This window comes from Erinaceus europaeus, chromosome 5, assembly GCF_950295315.1.
Source record: "Erinaceus europaeus chromosome 5, mEriEur2.1, whole genome shotgun sequence".
NCBI lineage: Eukaryota > Metazoa > Chordata > Mammalia > Eulipotyphla > Erinaceidae > Erinaceus > Erinaceus europaeus.
The window spans coordinates 51,473,406-51,499,200 of record NC_080166.1 but is presented as its reverse complement, the minus strand read 5'-3'; the positions used below and the strand labels follow the sequence as shown (position 1 = coordinate 51,499,200).

At 40.4% G+C, this 25,795-nt stretch overlaps 1 protein-coding gene and 1 non-coding gene across 2 annotated transcripts in view; both read right to left on the bottom strand.

Moving 5' to 3' along the window:
- The window catches only part of LOC132538658 (cAMP-specific 3',5'-cyclic phosphodiesterase 4D-like), a 440,255-nt gene that overhangs the window by 357,483 nt on the left and 56,977 nt on the right, over window positions 1-25,795 (bottom strand). The window lies entirely within an intron of this gene.
- Window positions 8,507-8,571, bottom strand: LOC132538838 (small nucleolar RNA SNORD36). The gene has a single exon (XR_009550151.1). It is a non-coding gene; the product is annotated as a small nucleolar RNA SNORD36 (small nucleolar RNA).

Genomic DNA, 25,795 nt, shown 5'->3' with positions numbered 1-25,795 from the left:
GGGCCCCATATTCACATCAAATCAATGTGAATCATAAATCATATCAAATCGATGAGGTTTACAGTCAACAATATTGATACCACTTTCCCATATTAGGGAGCTACTCTCTTCCCTTTTCTTGCTTTCTTGTCCTTTTTCCATCTATGACATCATCTCACCAGACAATAACTTGGATCTACCTGCATATCAGATTTCAGGCTCAGGGGGAAAAAAGAAAACAAAGATAGTATAGCCACAGGATTTTTGGAATATAGTTAAAATATGCTATCTACAAAATAGCTATCTACAAAATGGAAGACCCCCCCCCCCCAACTCTTCATTTGCACTATTCCAACCTTTAGGTTCATGATTGCTCAACAATTTGTTTGGCTTTGTATGTTAACTCTCTTGTCAACCACCAGGTTCCAGATGCTAGCACAATGCCGACCAGACTTCCCTGGACAGACAACCCCACCAATATGTCCTGGAGCTCCACTTCCCCAGAAGGGAAAAAGAGAGACAGGCTGGTGTAGAGAAATTGTGCAGATGTGGTTGAGTTAGGCAGGGCCCACAAACCACCCTATGCTGGTGTGGCCAGTCCCTTTGTCTACATGTCAATCTTCTGCTTTGTCTTATAAATGACAAAAGGTCTTCCCACCAGTTATTCCCTCAGGGTGAATTCCCAGCCAACTAAAACCATAGCAACGGTAGCTAAGGAAGTTCCCAGCGTGCTCTTTCCTTTTCTCCACCGACCCTTTCCTGGCCATCTCCATTCCCTACTTGCCACTTCCAGTTTTATCCCATAAAACCCACTTCTGTTCCTGGTTTCACTCTCTTTTCTGTCCTGTGTCCCAAACTGGAGAAGGGCTGGTGTGCAGAGCAGGAGGCGGCCATTGCAGTTTGGCACAAAGTGACTTAACCTGCTGTGCTAACACCAGACTCTGGAGCACCTTCACGAATAAAGAATTATATTACCACACCGCCATGAATTCCTGGATCCCTCTCCCGCCCATGAAGCTAGCCTGGCAGGCTGGGAGTATGGATCCAACTGTCAATGCCCATGTTCAGCAGGGAAGCAATTACAGAAGCCAGACCTTTCACCTTCTGCATCCCACAATGACCTTGGGTCCCTACTCCCAGAGTGATAACGAATAGGAAAGCTATCAGGGGATACAGAGTTCTGGTGATGGGAATTGTGTGAAGTTGTACCCCTCTTAACCTATGGTTTTGTCAATGTTTCCTTTTCATAAATAAAAAAAGTAAAAACACTGTATACATATAATTAAATGTTTTACAAATCACATAGGTGAATTAAAGAAATAAATGTAAATAATAATGCAAAAATAATTATTTTGCCACATCACAGAACTGGCCCACCAGAAGAACTCCTGGGTGATCATTTCCTTGCCATTCTGAGATGCTGCCAGTTCCATAATCATAATGCCTCACCACGATTAAGAAGCTAACGTTGAAAAAAATGCAGCTGAAGGGGGCCAGCAGTGGCACACTGGGTTAAATGCACATAGCACTAAGTGCAAGGGCCCACACAATGATCCCGGTTCAAGCCCCTGACTCCCTACTTGCAGGGGTCGCTTTACAAGTGGTGAAACAGGTCTTCATGTGTCTGTCTTTTTACCCCCCATCTTTCCCTCCCCTCTCAAAAAAAAAAAAAAACTGTAGGAACAGTGGATTCTCAGGCACTAAGCCCCAATAATAACCCTGGAGGCAAAGAAGAAGAAGGAGAAGGAGGAGGAGGAGGAGAAGGAAGAAATAAATAAATAAATAAATAAATATGCAGGTGGATTATAAAGTCACTATTATTCAGGGTTCACCCAATAAGGAAGCTTCTGATACTGCTATTAGTGTTGTTTGCCTTTAATTCATAAGATGTCTGCTATGTGCTTCAATAGTACAACTACTGAAGTTATAACCCACATCCTTACTTTCATACCCATGCAGCTAGTGACTGTGCCCTGGTCCCTGTGCCAGGGCTGAGAGCAAAGTAACAGACTATCTCAGTGGCCATTTACAACTGTGTCTCTAAAATGTCTTAAGAATTTGTTTAGTAGCTTTCCAAAGTATTTACCAGTTGGCATTTGAAATAAATATTAAGAAACCATCCACCACACGAAATATAGAATAAGTATACTGCAGGGGTACATAGCATAATGGTTATGCAAAGAAACTCTCGTGCTTGAGGCTCCAAAGTCCCAGACTAAAGCCTTCCAACCACGGTTAGCCAGTGCTGATCAGTTTTGAAAAAATACAGGGGGCCAGGTGGTGGCGCATCTCATGTTACAATTTGCAAGGACATGGGTTCTGAGCCCCCGTCTCCACCTACAGGGGGGATGTTTTGTAAGTGGTAAAGCAGTGCTGCAGGTATCTCTCTTTCTACCTCTCTATATCCCCCTTACCTCTCAATTTCTGGCTGTTTCTATCCAATAAATAAATAAAGATAATAAAAAATTTAAAAATAGAATAAGTATACTTTTAGTATGCCATATGACTAACTATATACCAAAATACCTGACACACACAATACTAAGCATAGTCATAAGGAGTCAGTAGCATTTGCTGAGAAAAGTTATCAAGCCTAGTTCTTCAGTTTTCATTAACTAGAGAACCTACTATGGAAAAAAATGGGCCTAGTCAGGCCTTCCTGCCTCAGACCATCAGGCTTTCTTGCCTGGGAAATCAGGTGCCTGGGGACATAGCAAGGCAGTAAATAAATTCTGTGGTCTGGGTCCAAGCCAGATACTGCGCATGTCACGTACAGGTTGCTCTCATACCCCCTCCATATATAAAAGGGCAGGGAGAATCCACTACAGACATGAGAGAACTAGCAAAAGCTTGGGGAACAAGGGACTTTGGAAAACTTTGGGGAGCTGGAGAGGGGTGCTGCTGCAGTGGAGGTGGAGGGGGACTTACCTAGGGTGCTGACTGGCACTGCTCAACTAGAGACCAGCTGCCTAGATGAAGAGCTGCCGAGAAGCCCCTGCAGGAGAGGCCTGAGAGAGCTGCCTGGGATGGCAGGGTGAACGAAGCCCTGAGAGTTGACCCAAGGGGGGCAGCCATGCAGGGCTCAGCAGGAGAGAGATCAGCTATGCCAAGGGATTGAGCAGAGGGGAGCTATACTGAGGTGGCTCCTCAGAATAAAGGTATGCCTCTGTCTTGCCGTCAGTGCCTCCTGTGTCTCCTTCCAGCTCCCACAGTCAGTACCACCCCTGTGTCCCCGCTCTGAATGAACCGACAGTGTCCAGATTTCTACTTCCTCCCTATATACATGGTGTCTGAAGCATTCCATTTTTATATCACCATTTGCTTAGTCATAGATAAGCAGCCAGTGCATGAATGCTGAGGAGTGAGAAGTATAACCGTGACAAGTGTTTTGGGAAAGATACATGCTTCCCTGAGAAGCTTAATATCTAATAAAATCTAGAGTAAGAATGTAATCTATATGAGTGACATATGTTTAAAATATTCCAAGCCAAACACTGAAACTTAGACATAATTACTTTAGAGACAAATAAGCCAGAAAGAACATGGATCAAAGCATGTGTACTTAAATCAGTACCCCATTTGACTGTTTAAGAAACACCTGCTGGATAAAATCAATTAGTAATTACCACAGGGAAGGGGGGAAATGTTACACATGTAGACTTTCAATGATGCAAACCGGAAACATATATAATGTCATGATTTTAAGTGTTTAAGCATCAGATAAATTAAAATGATGTTAAAAAGAAATAGCAGTTAACAGACAGAAACCACTTTTCTTCCAGCACAGCAATCTATCATTATAGAAGTAGGACAAAGTGTTATATTCTTTTCCTGAAAGTAATGTCTACATTGAATTAAGACATTTAGCAAGTGCTGGCGATGCACCGACATTCTTCCTTTGATAATTTGGTAGATGAACTCATTCACTTAAGCAAGCAAGGCCATCTCTCTTTGGCTTCCTAGACTGTATCAGTGTTCTTACTATGAAAGATATAGAGATAAATTCTTAAAACTATTGTACTGGGAGTTGGGCGGTAGTGCAGCGGGTTAAGCGCAGGTGGCGCCAAGTGCAGGGACCAGCATAAGGATCCCAGTTGGAGCCCTGGCTCCCCACCTGCAGGGGAGTTGCTTCACAGGCGGTAAAGCAGATCTGCAGGTGTCTTTCTCTTCCCCTCTCTCTCTTCCCCCCCTCTCCATTTCTCTCTATCCTATCTAACAATGATGACATCAATAACAACAATAATAGCTACAACAATGAAAAACAACAAGGGCAACAAAAGGGAAAATAAATTAAATATAATTTTTTTAATTATCTTACTGTGTATTTACTGATGGTACTCAAATTTGTACACATGATAATGGAAATTGGTGGTCTTGGAGGTAATGCAGTGGATAAGGCATTCAAGGACTATCAAGCATGGCGTCCCAAGTTCAGTCCCATGTACCAGAGTGGTGTCTGGTTCTTTTCTCTCTCCTCCTATGTTTCTCATTAATAAATAAAATCTTTAAAAAAAAATATCATGAAAGCTGTGTGTTTGATATTATTAGACTGTTTTTAGTTTATTTTAGTAACACTATTATGTGCTACCTGGTAAATTTTCTCTCTTTACTAATTTGAGGAAAAAGTAGTATAAAGTGAACAGACTCTCACGCAATCATCAAACTGCCCCACAAACACAAAGGCACATGAGTAAATACTGTGAATTGGTTTTCAGACCAATGCTGAGATGCTTTTGAAAACCATGTTCCAGGATATTCATTTCATTCTGTTGAACCCTGAAATGGATCTGCTAAATCTGTCCTTTTACAATCACTGGGAGAAAAAAACAACAGCTTACCCACTAGTTAGGCTGCCCAATTACAGAATCCACTTTCCTATGTTCACACTTGTGAAGTAAATCATGTAGAGAAGACAGCATTGGTGATAAGACCTGTACATTGATTACCATTCCCAGGGAAAACTCTTATTAAGACAGAGGAAAATTGGAAATGCCATGTGATGCTGCAGGAATTACTCAGATGTTTTCTGGAAGCTGTTTGTTACTTCTGTTTCATTTTGTCTTTATTTGTACTGGAAATGAAAAGTATAAGAGCAAGAAAATATATATATATATATATATAATGCCAAATTTTTATTTTAAAAATGTTATAGAAATTGGTTCACAGGACTAAAAATCAGGAGACCAAAGTCAGGAAAGGCCATCACAGGCCTCCTTAAACCTTGCAAATGTCTCTCATTAAACAGTAGACTGTATTATAGTATTCATGGATAAACTTTTACATTACTAGCAAGGATATTTGGCTTAACAGCCTGATTAGCTGAATGATGACAATTCACTCTCCCAAGAATCTACTGGTTGAGGATTGTGTATCTCCAGAAGCCAAAGTCCTAGGACTAGACTCCTTGGAACTCATGTTATCCCTGGATCTTGGACAAAGCTATCTCATTAAAATTAACAGTGATCTCACTAACAGAGTGATCGTTATTATCTCTCCAACTCTTACTCCGGAACATACCAAACAATTACCCTGAACATTTCATTACCAAGATGAACATCAAACATGACAAAACATCAGTGGGGTTTTTTTTTTCAAGCACAATTTATTTTATTCCTTTTATATAGTTTATAGACTGCCTTGAACTATAGCTCTTATCTGCATATAATATATAAATGTTTAGAAATCCTAAAAGTGAAGCCAGGAGATAGGTTACCTGTTAGGATATGTGCTTTGCCATGTATGGGGCTCAACTTTTAGCCCTGATACCACATTCAAGCACTACAACACTGGGGGACAGGCCAGTGCTATGGTGGGGTGTCTCTTCTTTTGTGTATGCTCTCCCCATCCTCTCACTCTATACACAAGCGCTCTCTCTCTCTCTCTCTCTCTCTCTCTCTCTCTCCTCTCTCTCTCTCTTAAAATATGTCTGAGAATAAAAGAATTAAAAGTTGAGCCAGGGGCAGTGAAACTATATGAATGAGGCCCTACCACTGCATCCCCAAAAGAAATCCTGATGGTAATGCTATGGTCTTCACACTCATATTTGAACAATAATTTTCCTAAACATTTATATAACTCTGGATACCCCAAAATCTACCTTAGAATAAAAATAAGGGTGTATGCCCCCTGAATACATACATACATACTGAACCCCCCCTTCTAACACTTATATTCCTTCTGAGAAATATATGTTTCTTCTTTTCCTCCACTTTTAATTTCTCCTCATGTCCTCTGGGAACGAAGAACATTGAATAAATGAGTGAGAGATAATAAGTGACTGAGAAAATGATGTTGGTTCCTAACACAAAATGTGCTTGATTTAGTATTTACCATACTTGTTTGATTAAAATACATACATATCGCCAGGGACCCCAAGGCTTAGAACAATAAGAAACAAGAAAATTGGCTGGTTGGTATAAAAGTCTGGCCGTGCTGGCAGTGCTCCTGTAAGCTCCATTCCACTGCTATTCCCCTGGCAGACAGCACGTATCTGGACACATGCTCACAAAACCTAATCACGGCACTGGCATCAGAACTTCATCGGCAATTTATTTTTTTTTATCAGGGAGGGGAAAATGGGTTTTATAAAGAAAAAAAAGAAAGAAAAGTGTTTTAATCTTAATGGAAAACAGCCAGAGAAGGGAGAGTGTAGCAATAGATGTTTCATCAATACAAAAATAAAGGGGGGGGGGATAATTGAATTCAGAGGTCTGGAACCGCTCCATGGGGCTCCAGATGGTCTAGAGAAGGCACTTTGTTGATACCTCTGCTTGCCGGATCTCTGTTTATATTAATACTCTTCTCATATATCTAGTCTACTAAGTAATTTTTTTTTTACTTACATTATACTTATGGATGTTGCATCAAGTTGTGTCATGTGAATTCATTTTAAAACTATGTGACTTATATGATTTAGTTGTTTTTTTAAAAATAATTTATTTATTCCTTTTTGTTGCCCTTGTAGTTATTGATGTTGTCGTTGTCGGATAGGACAGAAAGAAATGGAGAGAGGAGGGGAAGACAGAGAGGGGGAGAAAAAGATACACACCTGCAGACCTGCTTCACTGCCTATGAAGCGACTCCCCTGCAGGTGGGGAGCCAGGGGCTCAAACTGGGATCCTTATGCTGGTCCTTGCACTTGGTGCCACCTGAGCTTAACCCGCTTCGCTACCACCTAACTCCCGATTCAGTTGTGTTTATAAAGAAAAAAAAAATTCACTACTGTGCTTTTAACACCTATAATGAAAACCCATGCTAGGCTTTCCTTTCATGTTCACTAAACTTTTGATTTGACCTTCCATTAACTGCAATTTCAATTCATTAAAAAGTGATATCAACCTGGGAATAAATGTTGACTCATTTTTTTGCACCACAGCAATTACATTCCAGAGGGCAATAATTTATGTGCCTCTGTATTTGGTAGTTTTTACCAGATTTCTATCTTTTGACTGCAGCTAACTCTCAGTATGGATGAGGCAAGAACAAAAAATGTTTAGAAGACTCAAACACTGAGGATAGAGAACTTTGGATTATAATATTTACCTCATATGTGAAATAGAACTCATGGTGTGTTTCAAACTGTTTTCACATCTCCTTGATAATAATGTCAATGGTGATAGGAACAATCTGTAATAATGTTAGTCTTTCTGCAGCTCATGTGCCTGATAGATATTTATATACTGAGCCTGGTGGTCAGTCACACACATTTCACACCTCTGTCACTCCATATATACAATCTTCCTGACCCTACTGAGGCTTTAGTAATTTCCTGCCTAGTAAGCAGTAGCTCCGAATCTAGGCAGCTTGCTAATGGAAGCTATACGATTTACCCACTCAGCTTTATGTTGGTTGCCCCTTGTCTGCATCACTGTGGCTGATATGGTTGGAAATGGACAAGTCTGGAATGACTGACACTATACACTCTACATAGAGAAGATGGATTCCATGCAGGTAGAAAAGGATCCCACATTGCTGATTGCCAGGAACTGAGAAGCTAGCAAATATGGATTTCTTGCTATTTTTCCTCATCTCTCAAAACATCTTTTTGATCACCTCATTTGGCTCCTGGTTCTCTTAGCCAGTCCAGGTGGTTGGCATTGATAAATGGTCATGTTTTGGTTGACTGTATCAAATACATGATGGTAGATTATTCTGAGCCAAGTAACTTATTTTATTCTGATGACAGTAGTTCCCAGATGTTATCAAGCTCTGCTGTTAACCCAGTGCATCCAGCAGACACTTTATATGACACCCAGCTATTTGCTTCAACCTCTACCACTGTGGTGACACAATCCTGTCATTCTAGGACCCAAGATTTCCATACCTGCTTTATTACTTACCCATACAAAATGCCAAAGGCCCTTGGCAGCTAAACACATAGTTAATTTGGCATATTATTTAATATTGCTTAATATATAATATTCAAGTTCACTTGGAGCTATTATAAGAAAAATACTTAAACATTCCAAGTTTAAATAAACAAGGAATTGCTGGTAAACAAAATGTGTATAATGGAATTTTTTTTTTTTTGCCTCAGATAGAATATGACCTCATGGCTTATTCAGGTGAAGAAATTCTTAACCATCATTGGCATGTAATGAATCTTATGTGACATTTAGGTACATTCCCTACTATATATATATATAAAAAAAAGCAGAAATAGGCTTTTACTCTTCCCTCTTGGAACTCTTAAGTCTGTCTTCATTTATTTAATCAACCAACCTAAGGGTATCAATTTTGCACAATACTATGTGAAGATATAACCTTTGTCTTAAAGTGGCTTCCATTTTATGTAATAACTGTACATATGGGGAGTCAGGAGATGGTTCAACTGACACAGTACACACTTTGTCATACATGGGGATACAGGTTCAAGTACCACACAGAGAAGTTTCAGCAGGGCTAAAGCAATAGTACTGTGGTGCCCCTCCTTCTTCCTTCTTCTCTCCCTTTTATATGAAAAGAAAACAGACACACATACACACACACACACACACACACACACACACACACACACACATATATATATTCCATCCCAAATGGTGAAATCATGGTGACACAAGGCCCTAGTGAAACCCTGGAAAGAAAAGAAAGAAAGGAGAGAAAGAAAAAAGAGAAAGGAGGACATAACTATCAGAAAATCATAATCATACACACACACACACACACACACACACACACACATGAAATACTGTTGCAGGTTTAGATTTTGGAAAAAACATAAGCATAATATAATTGTAAAAAATGAAATATCTTGGGTAAAATGAATTTTGAAAGTGGATCTCTTAGAATGACTAGCTGGCTTGCCACTATAGTATTTAAATAAAAAATAAATAAATAAATAAAAGGAGGCCAGGTGGTGGCTCACCGAGTAGAGTATATAAGATACCATGTGACAGGATCTGGGTTCACACCTGCAAAGAACAAAGTTTCATGACCAGTGGAGGAGCACTGAAGGTTTCTTTCCTTCTCTCTGCTTCTGTCTCTCTCCCTCTCCATCTCTAGCTCCCTCTTATCATCTATCAAAAAGAAAGAAAATGATTTTTTTTTAAATGGTCACTGGGAACAGTGGAGTTGTTAGGCTCCAGGCCCAAATAATGACACCAGTAAACACACAAACAAATACACAAAATAAATAAAACTTATTTATAGTCCATTCTTAAATCAAAATTTCAAGGCCAGGCAGTGGTACACTGGTTTGAGGAGACACATTACCATGTCCAAGGGCCCAGATTCGATCCCTGCTCCCCACTTGCAAGTGTGAGGCTTCACAAGCACTGAAGCAAGTCTACAGTTGTCTTTCTTTCTCCCTATTTCCCTCTTCCCTGTCAATTATCACCGTCCTATCAAATAAAAAATAGAAAGGGGGGCAGGAAAAATGGTCACCAGGAGTAGTGGTTCATTTTGCGGGCACTGAGCCCCGGCAATAACCCTGGTGGCAACTATATATATAATAAATAAATGGAAATTTCTTGTCTATTCTTAGAAAGGGAATCTTTGACCCTTAAAGATTCATAAAACAGGGGGTCGGGCGGTAGCACAGCGGGTTAAGCACATGTGGCACGAAGTGCAAGGACTGGCATAAGGATCCCGGTTCGAGCCTCTGGCTCCCCACCTGCAGGAGGGTCGCTTCACAGGCAGTGAAGCAGGTCTGCAAGTGTATGTCTTTCTCCCCCCGTCTCTGTCTTCCCCTCCTCTCTCCATTTCTATCTGTCCTATCTAACAATGATGACATCAATAACAGCAATAATAACTACAACAATAAAAAGGGCAACAAAAGGGAAATAAATAAAATAAATTTTTAAAAGATTCATAAAATACTAAATCAAACCTTTTTTGCAAAGCCAATCCTCTTACTAAAGTACCACTGATACTGTACCTTCTGGCATTTAATAATGTTAGTTTACATTTCCTCAAGTTGTTATGGTTCTTGTTACTCATGCACTAATATTATAGAGCCATTTAATATTATCCAGTTATCTTGAACACACACACACACACACACACACAATGTTTCTAGTCTCATTAATTTCTTACCTAATAAGACATGCTCCTTTTCTATAGTCACCCTTTCCACAATTGTAAATATCTTTTGCTAATTTGGAAAGTGGAGATGGACTGTTTGCCATGGAAGCAAAGGTGAATTTGTTTTGTTGCTTTGAGATTAAGTCTTCTCCACCTATAGTTCCTTTCTGTGATGTAGGAAGAAGACAGAGAAGAGATTCAAAAAATCAGGTTTGATAGCTTACTGGGAAACCAAGCAAAGAAGACAACATATGAACAATTGCAAACCAAAAGAGGAGGAAAACATGAGGTAGAACTTTCAAATTGAGTTCTGTCCAGAAGTAAATCTTACTTAGTGAGCACTGACAGCCTTACGTTGAAGGAAGAAGAGAAAAGAAAAGAAAAGAAAAGAAAAAAAAATCACACACATTTTTATATAAATTTATGTTAGGGTTGAGGAAATAGCATAATGACTATGGCTATTTTCATGCCTGAGGCTCCAAGGTCCCAGGTTCAATCCCCAGAACTAACATAAACCAGAGTTGAGTGGGGTTCTGGTATCTATCTAAATAGCTATCATTTCCTTCTTATATCTCTGATTAAAAATAAACTATGAAAAAAGAAAAAAATATTTATTTTTATAAACAGCTAAGAGTTGTGTATAAACTTACTAACCCACAGCCCTCTTGCAGAAAACATGTGAAGTACACAGCTGTTTTTTACTAACAGAGAGACAAGTTGGGAATTGTGGTCAACAGAACAGAACTCCTAGACCTAGGAAAAAACACAGGTAAGGAACCAATATGACAAAGGGACCAGAGAGTAGAAGAGAAGGAATTTAGAGTTTGCAACCAATTCAGGTAAAATTTAAGTGTCATTATCCATGCTCAGCATTGTATATAACTCTGTATTTTTAGTTGCACTCGACTTAGAACAACAGTGTTGAGTGACTGAGTCTTCTCCCAGAAGTTACTACATATGTGATTGGGGTCAGTTCCCTTATAATTATCCAGATGCTGCTCAGTTCTGCTTATGGTGCTGTGGGAGATTGAAACTGGGACCTCAGAGCCTCAGGCCTGAAAGTCTTTTGCATAATCATTAAGCTGTCTCCTACCTACTTGTGTATATTATTTTTTGATGATAATAATGATGATGATGATGATGACGATGATGATGATGCCTCCAGGGTTATTGCTGGGACTCGGTGCCTGCAACATGAATCCATTGCTCCTGGAGGCTTTTTTCATCTCTTGTAGCTTCTTCCTGTCAAAGGAGGGTGAATGACATTCTCCCCATCCCTGGTTCTTTCTTTAGAGGACCCTAAGCACTGCCTAAGGAATTTAATCTTTGCTGCTCAATTGCAGTGTCTCTTTTGTGGCACAAGTGGACACTCTGTTCATCACTCTGAGGGAAATAGCTTGATGAAGTGCCATCATCTTAAATATTGCCAGTTAGCATGGCTGGGAAGTGGGATGACCTCTGAGAGTTTCATCTTAAGCGGAGAAATAGCATGTGATGAATCAACTTAAAACTCAGTGGATAGAACTTACTATGTCTGGTTGCACCCAGTCATCAAGGGGTGGCAGAAAGTATAATTGTTAACAAGAACTATGGATTTGACTAAATTTGGAATAGGGCACCAAAGTAAAAACCCTGGGTTGAGGGTGAGGGTGGATGTTCAGCTTCACGGGCTGGGGGTGGAGGGGTGAGGTGAAGATGGAATGGGACACAGTCTTTGGTTGGTGGGAATGGTGATTATGTACACTCCTATCAATTTGTAGTCATATAAATCACTATTTAATTAATATGAGAGGGGAAAAATTAATTGAATGTATCAAACTTTTAAAATCACAGACTGAGACTTTTTAATACATAGGTTGAGTCTTTGATATGTTGACCCTCTTAAAAACTTAACACCAGGGAGAACAGAAGCAACCGGTGGCACAGCTATATACAAATAATGTCAAAGGGCATAAAGTATGGTGATCTTGTGTATGATACAGGAAATCCTAACAAAGGGATATCTCAAAGTTAACCCAATTGCCAAATGATGTGATTATAGCAATAACTATCTACTGTCTTCTTAAACCCTAAGACAGCAGGAATATCCCGCTTCCTTTTTAGAGCCAATATTTCCCCCAGTTCTGGAACCTCTAGAGTGGGACTCACTTTCCTGCATGCTTCTATCAATTTATACCAAATGATATTGCATCCACCGATCCCAACCTAATCGACGCAACAAGTACCACCTCAGCATGCTTCACTTCAGACTGTGTCTAGAGACACCAGGCATGGAATGTCAGCCCTTCAACCTCATTACTCAGGTGAGACATTTCCTTTCATTGTAGTCTCAAATTCCATTCCAGGAGGTTTACTTCCTAACAAAATCCCAAGACCTAGATATAGACCAGGTCCCGTAAGATAAGAGCATATATTCACATGTATTCATAAATTAGGGAAAAAATATATACCTGAAAGCAAAAATATGCAATAGTCTTTAGTGAGTCAGTATCAAGTTCATAATGAAATAGTGTCTACTTAGATAACCTCCTCACCTACTTCCTATTAAGTTCTCTTACTCACTCCAAAGCTAGCCTCATCAAAACAAGGATTGTAAAAGCTGAATAAGGGCAAGAGACTGGCATACTTTAACAATGACTCTTTAGTCACTATCAGGCCAGCCCATAAGCAGGGGCCCTAGTTGGGGAGTCCTGAGATTCCCAAACAGACATAATAGGCCTAGACCTCAAATAAATCCCTCTCTCCATTGTTACCAGTCATTCCTATCAGGAACAACACACTAGACCCCTTTGTGGGCCCCCATAGGACTTTCCCCTCAACTTGGATCAGCAATGTTAGAGAATGTTCCATCCTCCTCCGAAGGGAGACTGGACAACATATGCTACACCTGAGGAAGATGGGTCCTGATATTGGGGCAGCTTGGAATGTTCCTACTTATGATCACAGAATGTGAGCTCAGATCTACAGGGATGCAGAGGTCACATAGGCTCCTAACCAGAATATGGGCCCCAGATCACATCAAACTGATGGGGTTTACCATCAACAATATTTATACACCTTCCCCACATTTGGAAGCTACTACTCTCTTCCCTGATCCAGCTTTCTGGTCCTTCTGCCAGCCATGACATCACCTCCCCAGACAATAATTAGGATCCACCTGGATATCAGATTTCAAGCTCATGCAAAAGAGAGAGAGAGAAAAGAAAAAAGAAAAGAAAGCTAGTATAGCCACAGAATTTTTGAAATATAGCTAAAATATGCCTACTAGCTATCTACAAAATAGAGGACCCCCCAACTCTTCATCTGCACTATTCCAACCTTTAGGTTCATCATTGCTCAACAATTTGTTTGGCTTTGTATGTTAACTCTCTCTTCAACCACCAGGTTCCAGATGCTACATGATGCCTACAAGACTTCCCTGGACAGACAACCCCACCAATGTGTCCTGGAGCTCTGCTTCCCCAGAGCCCTTCATCACTAGGGAAAGACAGAGGCAGGCTCGGAATATGGATCGACTAGTCAATGCCCATGTTCAGCAGGGAAGCAATTACAGAAGCCAGAGCACTTTCTGCATCCCACAGTGACCCTGGGGCCATACTCCCAGAGGGTTAAAGAATAGGAAAGCTATCAGGGGAGGGGATGGAATACAGAGTTCTGGTGGTGAGAACTGTGTGAAGTTGTATTCCTCTTATCCTATGGTTTAGTCAATGATTCCTTTTTATAAATAAAAAAATTAAATAAAAAAGAAAAGGAATAAATACAATGGAATAATGAAAAAGAAAAAAGAGAGAGATGAAAAATCAGGGTTTTCTGACTATAAGTGGTAAATGGCCAACCATGATAGAAAGGAAGCCTGATATAAACAAGAAATACACCAATCTCAGATTATTTGCACAAATAAAGCAGATTTTCCCTTAACACAAAAGTCTTTCTGTGGCACTAGGCAGAAAATGACCGATTTTTTCTGATTTCAATTAGCAACCATAAAAGAACAGATGTACCTGAGGAGGGCAATAAAAGGGAATAAATAAATAAATATTTCAAAAAAGAAGTATCTGAAGTTAAATATCCTTATGACAGTGGATGAAGCATTTAGGTACAACCTAGGTACCACCCCAGACACTTTCAATGCAGAGCAATATCTGACTATATTTTCTGTGCCAGGGACACTGTTGGCACTTGGTATATCTTTCATGTTTTGCAAAGGGAAACTGATCAGAGAAAATAGTAAAAGGGTCAGTCATCTAGACATATTTTTCAAAGGCCTAGCTGACATTTTCCTCTTAGGAGGACAGGGTCCTGGAATTTGATTCCATCAAGACGGCTCTAGTCTATTTTAAAAACACTCTATGTACTTCAAAACCATAAATTAAAAACTTTTGCCATAATATAAAAACAAAATGACTGAACAGGCAAGGACCATATGACTTTTGTGCAATAATGAACTTTTATTGCAACTAAAAGAGAGGGTATTGCTTCCTATATGAATGGCTTATGCCTCAAGGCAAAAACTACTGAGGCAGCTGGCAAAAACTGTTAAGGACAGAACTGCCCTGGGGCAGAAACTTTGAGTCTCAAGCTCATACCAGGTCTGGGGGTGAGCCCAGGTGGTGGGCATGGAATGGGGTGCTTGTAGTTTCCAGTAATGAGGTCCCTTTACACCTTTCATTCCCCCTTTGTACTCCAGGCAAGGCCAAGACCTCTGCTTCAATTAGTCAGGCACAAAGTAGGGGGTGGGGCAGAAGGGAGGGGACATGCAAGATCTGTGAAATTAAAAAAAAAAAAAAGATTCCCCATTTAACATATGTAGCTGAATATTAATGTGTTTTTAAATAATGTAAAACCCTTAAAAAACCTAAGATGGCCTGGTCAATTTTGACTATTATTCTGAAATATTATATACCATAAAGTCAAACAAACTTCTGGATTATTTATAATAGGAACTTTAATCATGGTCATTTTTACAGTTACAGAAGTCACTTATCCTAATGTTTTATGTTCAGAAAAATTCACGGGAAAAGTCTTTCATCAGTACTTCAGAATATGAGTTTATTATGGAACCAGAAAATGGGTGATTGCAAAGCCTGCAGAAAAACTGAATTCTTAAAATGACTAACAGAAAGTAAGGAATTTTGCATGGGGAAAGGCAGGCAACAAAGTAGCTTGGGCTGGGGAGATAGCATAATGGTTATGCAAACAGACTCTCATGCCTGAGCCTCTAAAGTCCCAGGTTCAGTCCCCCATAACACCATAAGCCAGAGCTGAGCAGCGCTCTGGTGTTTCTCTCTTCTGAGTATCTCTGTCTCTCTCTCTCGCTCTCCATCTCTCTCAAAAATAAAATAAATAAAATAAAAATAAAAAGTAGCTAATATTTTTGTATATGAATACTTTTGTTTAAAATCATGTTTTACTTTTTCCAAATTTAAAAGAATTATTTTAAGATAACTACAACTGCATCAGACTCATAGACCATGTCTTTTGTCAATAGAATTAAAAATTTTACTTCTCTCTGGGGAAGTTAAATATAGTATTTTTCCTTTCTTAAGAGTTTTAATCATTGTTTTAGTAAAATGTTATCTGTCATGGGATAAACAGAGAAAGCTTTGGAGGATCAGAAAATAGAGTAAGTACATAATCTTCTGGTTGGCAATTGTAAACAGGAACAGAGGAATTTAGGAAGAAAGCAGTTGACAGTCAACACGTATTTTTTTTTTTCCCCTCCAGGATTATTGCTGGGCTTGATGCATGCTCTACAAATCCACTGCTCTGGAGGCCATTTTTTCCCATTTTGTTGTTGTTGTTGTTGTTGTTGTTATTGTTAATATTGTTTTGGATAGGACAGAGAGAAATCAAGTCAGCCAGGTGGTGGCACACCTGGTTGAGCACACATGTTACAACACGCAAGGACCCAGGTTCAAGACCCCGGTCCCCACCTGCAGGGGGAAAGTTTTGCAAGTGGTAAAGCAGTGCTGCAGGTGTCTCTCTGTCTTTCCCAATTGTTGTTAAAATTCTGCGGCTCTAGCTCGCCGGGCTAGCTTCACGGGCGGGTAACAGAGACAACCAGAGACATAAAGCTGGGCAGGGAAGCTGTATTTCTTTATTCAGGAACAATGATTCATAAACTAAACCAAATTAATCACCAAACAGAACTCTGCTGCCTCTTTCCCCATGGCAGCGGCGCCAGCACTCTCTCTTACTCTGTAACTCAGGAACTCTCTCAGGGTTCCTAGGGGCAGGGCCAAGCAGGCCCGCGAAACTAACTGGACTGATCCAATTTTCTTGGCGGGGGAGAACTAGAACAACCCAATGTAAAGCATACAACAATTCCCCCTTTTCTTTTTAACTAAATAACTACAGTATCAAGGGTGTGAGGTGAGCAGAAACCTATATCGTACAGGCATTTTTAAAAAAAGAAACTGGCACAAACATGGAGAAACATGTAAGCAAGTAACAAGAACCAGTGTGCTGCCAAGGGAAGGCCTGAGGGGGCCTTTTTTGCCTCTGTGGGCAAAACTTTATCAGCTTAAAAAAAAACATTTCTTGCCTCTGGGGGGCGTACTTGTCTCGACGGACATTTGTATGGGGGCAGGGAACGGCCTAGAGTCCCAAAGGCAGCTGGCTGCAATTTACTTACTATGAAACAAAACTTGTTATTAGCATATTTCTAATAGAGAAGGAGTTTTATATATCAACAACATCTTTTAACCTTTTGTTACACCCATTCAAGATGGAGTCACACCCTAGTTGTGTGCCGGAAAGGAAACCTCAGGCATGAGAATAATTAGCATAGCCATTGTGCGATCTACCATTTCTAATAGAGAAGGTAATGGAGAGTTTTACATATCAACAAGTCTATTTAACCTTTTGTTTAGACCAACTTAGTTAAAATATATTGATTGTTCACTAATTTTTACCTCAGACTTTAAATGTAAGTTAATTTCATCTTTATGAGAATTACGTTGAAAACCTTTTTCATTTAACTTTGACTAGTAAGAATTTAGCCTTAAAGTTACATTTTAACCTTAAAGTTATTGTTACCAAACTTTAAACATGGTCATTAATACACAAGGAGAGAAACCTTTGTTACGAAGACATGTCATTTTAAACACGAATTTAAATCTGTACTGTCTTAGTTGTTGGGGGGGTGCGTTGTCCAGTGATGGTCTCTTGGGCAGCTTCACTTCTAGGAATTGCAGGTTGCAATCTCTGCACAAATCTCTGTGTACTCCAGCTTGTCTGCCTTCAGACCGGACCGGCGGCTGGAGATCTTGTGTGGTAGTTCTGTTTGGTGATTAGTTTGGTTTAGTTTATGAATAGTTGTTCCTGAATAAAGAAATACAGCTTCCCTGCCCAGCCGTATGTCTCTGGTCATCTCTGTTACCCACCCGTGAAGCTAGCCCGGCCAGCTAGAGCCTCCAAATTTTAACAACAAATGGCGTCCACGTGGACCTGACCTGCGCATCTCTCAGATAAGTAAAGACAATTTGGCTACCTATGTACTATGGCCTTCTCTTCTGCTTGTGAAGAGATCTCCAAAGGCCTCTGCTCTTTCTTCACGAGACTGTTTGGCTGTTTCTGGAACATTTATCTCTCGACCACTCTGTGGTTTCCACTCGCTCGGGCAAACTCAGAACAGCCAGTGGGAATAGCCAGCGGGCGGGAGGCGAGGCGTGGAGCTGCTGTTTCTACCTGGTTAAACAGCCAGCCAACCGGCTGCGCCCAGACAACCCCGTGCACCGCGCCCGCAGCCCCACAGCCCCACAGCCCACAGGAGGCTGACGCCAGCACACAGGAGCCCAATGCCACTACACAGGAGTCCGATGCCACCACACAGGAGCCTGATGCCAGCACGCAGGAGCTCGATGCCAACACGCAAGAGCCCGATGCCACCATGCAGGAGCCCAATGCCAGCACGCAGGCCAGCCCACAGGAGCCGGCTCTCCACCGCGTTTGTTTCCCTGCCATTATTCCATGCATACAAAATAATAAACTAGTATATTCAAATTAGGTTTCATTGTGTACATAGTTTTCTTTTATTGTGGTTGAATACATGGGATAAAGGTGGGAAAGATAAGCTTCAAGTTATAATCTGATTTTTATTTGTTTTTCCCTGCTGCTGGGACTTCATGCTTGCATGACTCCACCACTCCTAACAGACTGCTTTGTTTTTGTTTGGGTTCTCTCTCTTCCCTTCCTTTCCCCTTGCCCTCCCTCTTCCCCTTTCTTTCCCCTCCCCTCCCTTCCCTTCCCTTCCCCTCCCCTCCCTTGTCTCTCTCCCTCTCCCTCTCCCTATCCCTCTCCCTCTCTCTCTCCACTTTCCAAATAGGTAGTGAGAAACAGAGAAGGCAAAAGAGAGAGAAAAGAAGAGATATCACACTACTACTCTATCACTTAAGAAACTTCCCCTTTGCTAGATACTCCCACATGAAGACCAGTGGTAGAGGTTGAAGCAAATAGCTGGGTGTCATATAAAGTGTCTGCTGGATGCACTGGGTTAACAGCAGAACTCTGCTGTCTCTTTGCGGCATCGCAAGCACTCTCTCCTACTCTGGAACTCAGGAACCCTCTCTCTGGAACTCTGTCGGGGTTTTTAGGGGGTGGGGCCAAGCGGGCCCGCGAAACTAACTGGACTGATCCAATTTTCTTGGCGGGGGAGGGCTAGAACAAACTAGTGTAAAGCATACAACACCCAATCACCCTCTTCCCTTTAGATTTCTGGCTGTATCTATCAAATAAAATAAATATAATAAAGAAAGAACTGAGCCGAGAGAAATTGAGAAAGGAGGGTAAGACAGAGGGGGAGAGACAGACACCTGCATAACAGCTCCACCACTTATGAAACAATCCCCCTCAGGTGGGAAGCTGGGGTCTCTTACCGGGGTCCTTACCAGTCCTTGTGCTTTGTGCCATGTGCGTTTAACTTGGCATGATACCGCTTGGCCCCCTAAACAATGCATTCTTATTGATGGCTATAACCAGGGGAAGGATTGCTAAGAACAAAAAGAACCTGGTTAGGGAGAGATAGAAATGGGCTAGGGGTATGGATCAACCTGTCAATGCCCATGTCCAATAGAGAAGTAATTACAGAAGCCAGACCTTCTACCTTCTGTACCCCATAAAGAATTTTTGTCCATACTCCCAGAGGGATAAATGTTAGGGGAAGATGGCCAGAGACCTCTGCTCTCCAACTCCACCAGGACCCAGAAACAGAAAGGGGGGCCACTCAGAAGTAGTAGGTGTGATTTAGAAAGGAGAAAGGGCAATAGGGAAAAAATGGGCAAATACTGTATATGTATAAATAGAGAAACAATAGTCAACACATGTCTGTGATCGTGGGAGAATTAAAGCCATTTCCAAATGGAGGGAATAGGGACACAAAACTCTAGTGATGGAAAGGTATGGAATTATACTCCTGTTAGCTTATAATTTTGTAAATCAATTTTAAATCACTAGTAAAAATTTTAAAACCCTGGTACCACCACATTTCTAGAACATACATGTGAGTCAAAAATCAGAATTCAACTGAACTGATGTAGTGAAAACCCCTGGTTCTAAAGGGAAGAGGGGCATTAGGGCCTGAGACAAGACTTGCATCAGTCCACAAGGACACAGGAAGAAGAGAAAATCCAGGAAGTTTAAGACCAATTCCTAGAGGAGCTAGTTAAAAGAATAGATAGGACATTAGTAAAATAACCTTATCTGATTACCTAAATACACAGATAACACTAACTAAGGAAAATGCTGTCTGTCATGTTGTATAACAGGTTAAATTATTACCATTACTGTGTGTGTGTGTGTGTGTGTGTGTGTAATATAAAATCTCCACTAAGACTGAATATTTAGAGCAGTTTTGTTTATTTTAAGTCCCTACTAAGCTTAGATTTCTCTGTTTATTTGTCTATTGAGTCTACCTAAAATCCTAGCTGCGGTCAATTAATGGCATACACGAAGGAATTCAAAAACTTAGCAGGTACCCTGCCTAGAACGTTAAAGGTAACCCTCACCAAGGTACTAGCACAAGCCAGTTGAACAAACTACCCTATCCAACTCTTTGGAACCCCAGACAAATGGTGGGAACCCAGGATGCAAGAGATAATGAGGTTTATGAACCGAGGATACAAAGGACGAGGAATTAGAATTCTTTCTTTCTTTTTTTTTTTTTTCCTCCAGGGTTATTGCTGGGCTCGGTGCCTGCACCATGAATCCACTGCCCCTGGAGGCCATTTTTCCCCCTTTTGTTGCCCTTGTTGTTGTAGCCTCCTTGTGGTTATTATTATTGCCATCGTTGACGTTGCTCGCTGTTGGATAGGACAGAGAGAAATGGAGCAAGGAGGGGAAGACAGAGAGGGGGAGAGGAAGATAGACACCTGCATACCTGCTTCACCGCCTGTGAAGCGACTCCCCTGCAGGTGGGGAGCCAGGGGCTCAAACCGGGATCCTTAAGCCGATCCCTACACTTTGCGCCACATGCGCTTAACCCACTGTGCCACCACCCGACCCCCTAGAATTATTTCTTTTATCACACTAATATCTTCCATTCCAAAACCCTGTCTTGCCTTTTATCATCAAAGAGTAGCCATATGAGAAATGGCCTTCCACAGAAAGAAGGGATGGAATTCTGGGAGTATGGAGGTCATAAAGAGTTCAATCTGGGACAGAGCTATAGTGAATAGACTCAGAAAATTGACTCTTCCCCAAAAAACCAAATATTTAAGATTAAATATCTTAAGCACAATTGGAATTCCTGGTAAAGGTAAAAAAATTATTGTATGAAGACTGGTGGTTGCACATGGACAGAGGGACCAGGCAAGGAGGGTGAAAAGGACTCAGATGGAGACATGACACTACATTAGCAGCGGTGCCATATTTGCAATTACTTCAAATCCAAGCTAAGATTTTAAGGACACACAGAAAGATTCAGGAACAGAGTGGTTATGAAAAGGAGCTCAGGAGTCCTATGAGCTAGGAAAGATCTCACCCAACTAATGGAGCTGAAGGGCTAACATTCCACACCTGGCATGTCTGGATACTATCCAAAGTGAAACATGTCAAGGTGGTACTGGTTGCACTGATTTGGCTGAGATCAGCAGGTGCAGTATCAGATGGTATGGATCCAGAGAAGCATGAAGGAAAACAAGTCACACCCCAGAGGTTCCAGGACTAGGAGAAACGAAACGTGGGTTTATAGAGAATGGGGAAGGTTCCTGCTGTCTTAGAGTTTGAGAAGATAATAGATAGTTATTATTGTAACCAACTTATTGAGGAATTTAGTTTACTTTGAAAATCCCCTCGTTAGGATTTACTGTACCATACAAAACCTCCCCATGATTTCTGTCATTTAATGCTGTTTACAAATAACTGTATCTTACATAGTGACAAGACCAGTTGCTTCTGGTCTCCCCAGTCTAAGATTATAGGTGATCTAATATTTACTAAAAAAAAGGTCAGTATTATAAATGTATTAACAATTTAAGCCCACTTTTAAAATTCAAGCAACTTACCAAATTGAAACCTTAACTGCTTACACAGAAGGAATATATACTCAAAACTGGGGTCTATGCTTCCATAAGTTCAAGATGTTCAATCTATTTTCCCTCTTATATTGATTTATAAGACTATAAGTTAATAGGAGTATATATTAATACCATTCTTACCACCAAAGGTCTGTGTTTCTACCCCTTTCCCTATAGAGAAGCTGAAAATCTACCCTCACCCTCCATTCAGAGATTTTTAATTTGGTACAATACTCCAAACTTCCTAACAAAACCACAAAACCTAGATATAGACCAGGGCCCATGTGATAGAAGTTAGGGAAAATATGTATAGCTTAAAGTAAAAGTGCAGAATAGTTTGCAATGACTCCATAAGTGTAGCAAGCAAGTAGAAAGACCTAAAAAGACACCATAAAATACGTAATCAAATAGTTTCTAGCTCCTATTTCATTTCCTTCAATCAATCAAAGACTAAAATCGTCAGATAAAGTAAGGACTACAAAAGCTGGATAATAGCAAGAGACCAGCATACTTTAACGATGGTGTTCTTGGTCACTATGAGGCCACTCCATCATCCAGGGCCCTAGTCGGGGAATCCTGGGATTCCCACACAGACATGATGGGCCTAGAGCTCTAACAGATCCTTCTCTACACCACTGCTGATCATCTCCATCAGGACTTTCCGGGCTAGCTAGCTTCACGGGCGGGAGACAGAGACGACCAGAGATTCATGGCTGAGTGGTACGCAGTTCAGTCTTTATTCATGTGGAATGCAGCACAATCTAAGCTAAGCTATCCCTAATCATAATCCTGTCCTTATATATACTCGCCAAGTAGGGTGGAAACAGGATGTGACGTAGAAGACCAGTGGGACAAACCTGGGTATTTTAAAATGGCAAAGTTTATACTCTGCCATGTAAGTTATCATCGGCTCTTCCTCTAATCTTTTTTAAAGGCTATTTATTTATTATTTGTTTGTTTGTTTGTTTACTTTGCCCCCCGGGGTTATCACTGGGGGTAGATACTCACACTACGAATCCACTGCTCCTAGAGGCTTTTTATTATTATTCCTTTCTTTTTAATAAGTTATGACAACAGAGAGAAATTGAGAGAGGAGGGGAAGAGAAAGACACCTGCAGTCTTGCTTCACTGCTTGTGAAACAAGCCTACAAGTGGGAAGCCTGGCGCTTGAATCGGATTCTTACGCGAGTTCTTACGTTTCTTACTATATGTGTGTGCTTAACCAGGCGCACTACTGCTCAGCCCCAAAGCTTTTCGTTTTTAGCTTTGCCTGTGAATTGGAATGAATGCTAAAACTTTTCTAGCATTGCATTATAGCCTTCTGAACGAACATTTTTCTAGTTTTCTATTTAATTTAAGCTTCCATTAACTGAGATTCTTACACCTAGAGACCCGTCTACTTCTATTGGTACTACAAGACCATCTTAAGAGTTCACACACAAGAGTTTAATTGGACTACTCCCCCCCTCCCACCACCACCACCACAAAAACAAACAAGCAAACAAACAAAAAAGATTAAGATTAATAATGAAGAAAGACAGGGGAGGAGAACACAAAGTAAAATGTTGACTGGGCACTGTGTATTGCATCGAAGCAAAGGATTATAGGGAAGCACAGGGTGGGAGGGGTGGAAGAGAACTCTGAGGTCCTGGTGCAAAATGAACTAGTGCCTATGTGTCAACGGCTACACTGTATATCATTAAAACCCCCCCAATAAAAATTTAAAAATATAATGACGAGGAGAGGACTAATATGAAAGTTGACTTGGGAGGGTGTGTCCTTTGCCATGTGCAAGACCCAGATGTGAACCCCTGCTAGGCCACATGGGAGTACTATAAGGCTGACGGGGGCTCTGGATCTGTAGCATCTCTCCATTTTGTTTCTCAGTCTTTCATTCTGAAAATCAGCCCTTTGCATTAAAGACTTATTGATGGAAAATAATGACAATAAAAATAATGATGATGATGAATAAAAGAAAGAGGATCCATTTGTGTTTTCTTTTCTAATCTTGTTTTTCAACTTCGGCCTGAGAGTGAGATCATCCCATATTCATCCTTCTGTTTCTGACTTATTTCACTCAACATGATTTTTTCAAGGTCCATCCAAGATCGGCTGAAAATGGTGAAGTCACCATTTTTTACAGCTGAGTAGTATTCCATTGTGTATATAGACCACAACTTGCTCAGCCACTCACCTGAAATGGAATTGGAGTATTACACCAAAGTAAAAGACTCTGGGGTGGGTGGGTTGGTGGGGAGAATACAGGTCCATGAAAGATGATGAATGACATAGTGGGGGTTGTATTGTTAAATGGGAATCTGGGGAATGTTATGCATGTACAAACTATTGCATTTACTGTTGGATGTAAAACATTAATTCCCCAATAAAGAAATAAATTATTTAAAAAAAAAAGAAAGAAAGAAAGGGAGAGAAAAAATGCTGAGAATTAAACCTGGGGCCTTTGGTGTATCAGATATAAAAGTCTTCTTTGCACAGTCATTATTCTAACCTAAACCCCTCTGTCCCTAGTTTTTTTTAAAAAAAAAAAAAAAAAGAGGAAACTCAAGTCAAGCACCCAAGGACTGAGTATCGCAGGAAAGTGCTCAAATTCTCTGGCAAGAGAACCAAGGGTGGGAAGAATACATCCCACCCTCCTTGGTAGAAAGAAAATATCACAAGACACAAGAGATATGGGTTATCAGCCTTCTAACCCTTCTCCAGCTGCAGGGATATCAAAGTAGCAGCTACAACAGAGAAAGGCCATGTGATTTAGGTACGATATACACCAGTCTTCTGTTGTTTGCACAGATAAAGCAAATTTCCTTTACTGCAAAAACTGGTGTGGCAGTTTGTCTTTCTGTGGTACTGGATAGAAAAAAGGACATACTCTGTCAGATTTCAGCATGAGTTAGAAATAAATATTCTTTAATCCAAGAACACTGGCACAACACATCTTAGTTCAACTCAACTGATAGGTGAACAAAACTCCAAGACTTAATTTATTATTATTATTATTATTTTATAAAATAGTAATGAGTTAAGATGTGTCCTAGCCCAAACTCAGTTTGTGATTTCACAAACCCTTATTCCAAACTATCTCCTGCACCTTCCCTATTACTACTTTCAAGCTGATCTCCATATTCAATTCACAAGAATTTGAAATTCTTCTCCCTGTCAAGAATAAAGAGAAGGCAATTTGTGTGCCACAAAAATGCAATACATGTTCTCACTGAGGCTGCATCCAGAGCACTGCTTAAGATGGATTAACTAGACCTAAAATGTGTCATAGTTCTGCCTGTGCTGTAGTTGATTTGTTCCTATGGATTGCTATCGAAAAAAAAAAAAAAAAAACTTTCAACTGCAGAAATCCCATTTTGTTTTCTTGTATTTCAGGACCTGAAGAAATGACTGCAGAGGGTCATATGCGTCATTATCTAGGAGCTTGAGAATTTCCAACTGTACTTACAAGAATCTCATACTTTTCTCTCAAGAGATAACATTTAATAGAATTTTCCTGCCACATGCTAACAATAAGGGTGACACTGATGAGAAGTAAAACTTAATAAGCTATTTGCTGTAAGCTATTAGTTACACTCTTAACAGCCTCATGGTACCTCTCCAACTCAAAATGCTTTAGGGCACAGATAAGTAATTTTATTTTACGTCTGTTTGATATTTAAAAGATTAGGATTAGGATTCCAGCTAAGTCATTCATAAACAAATATATGAGTCACCACAGGGCTTCAGGATGGTGGAAAATTTACTTTTTAAAAAAAACA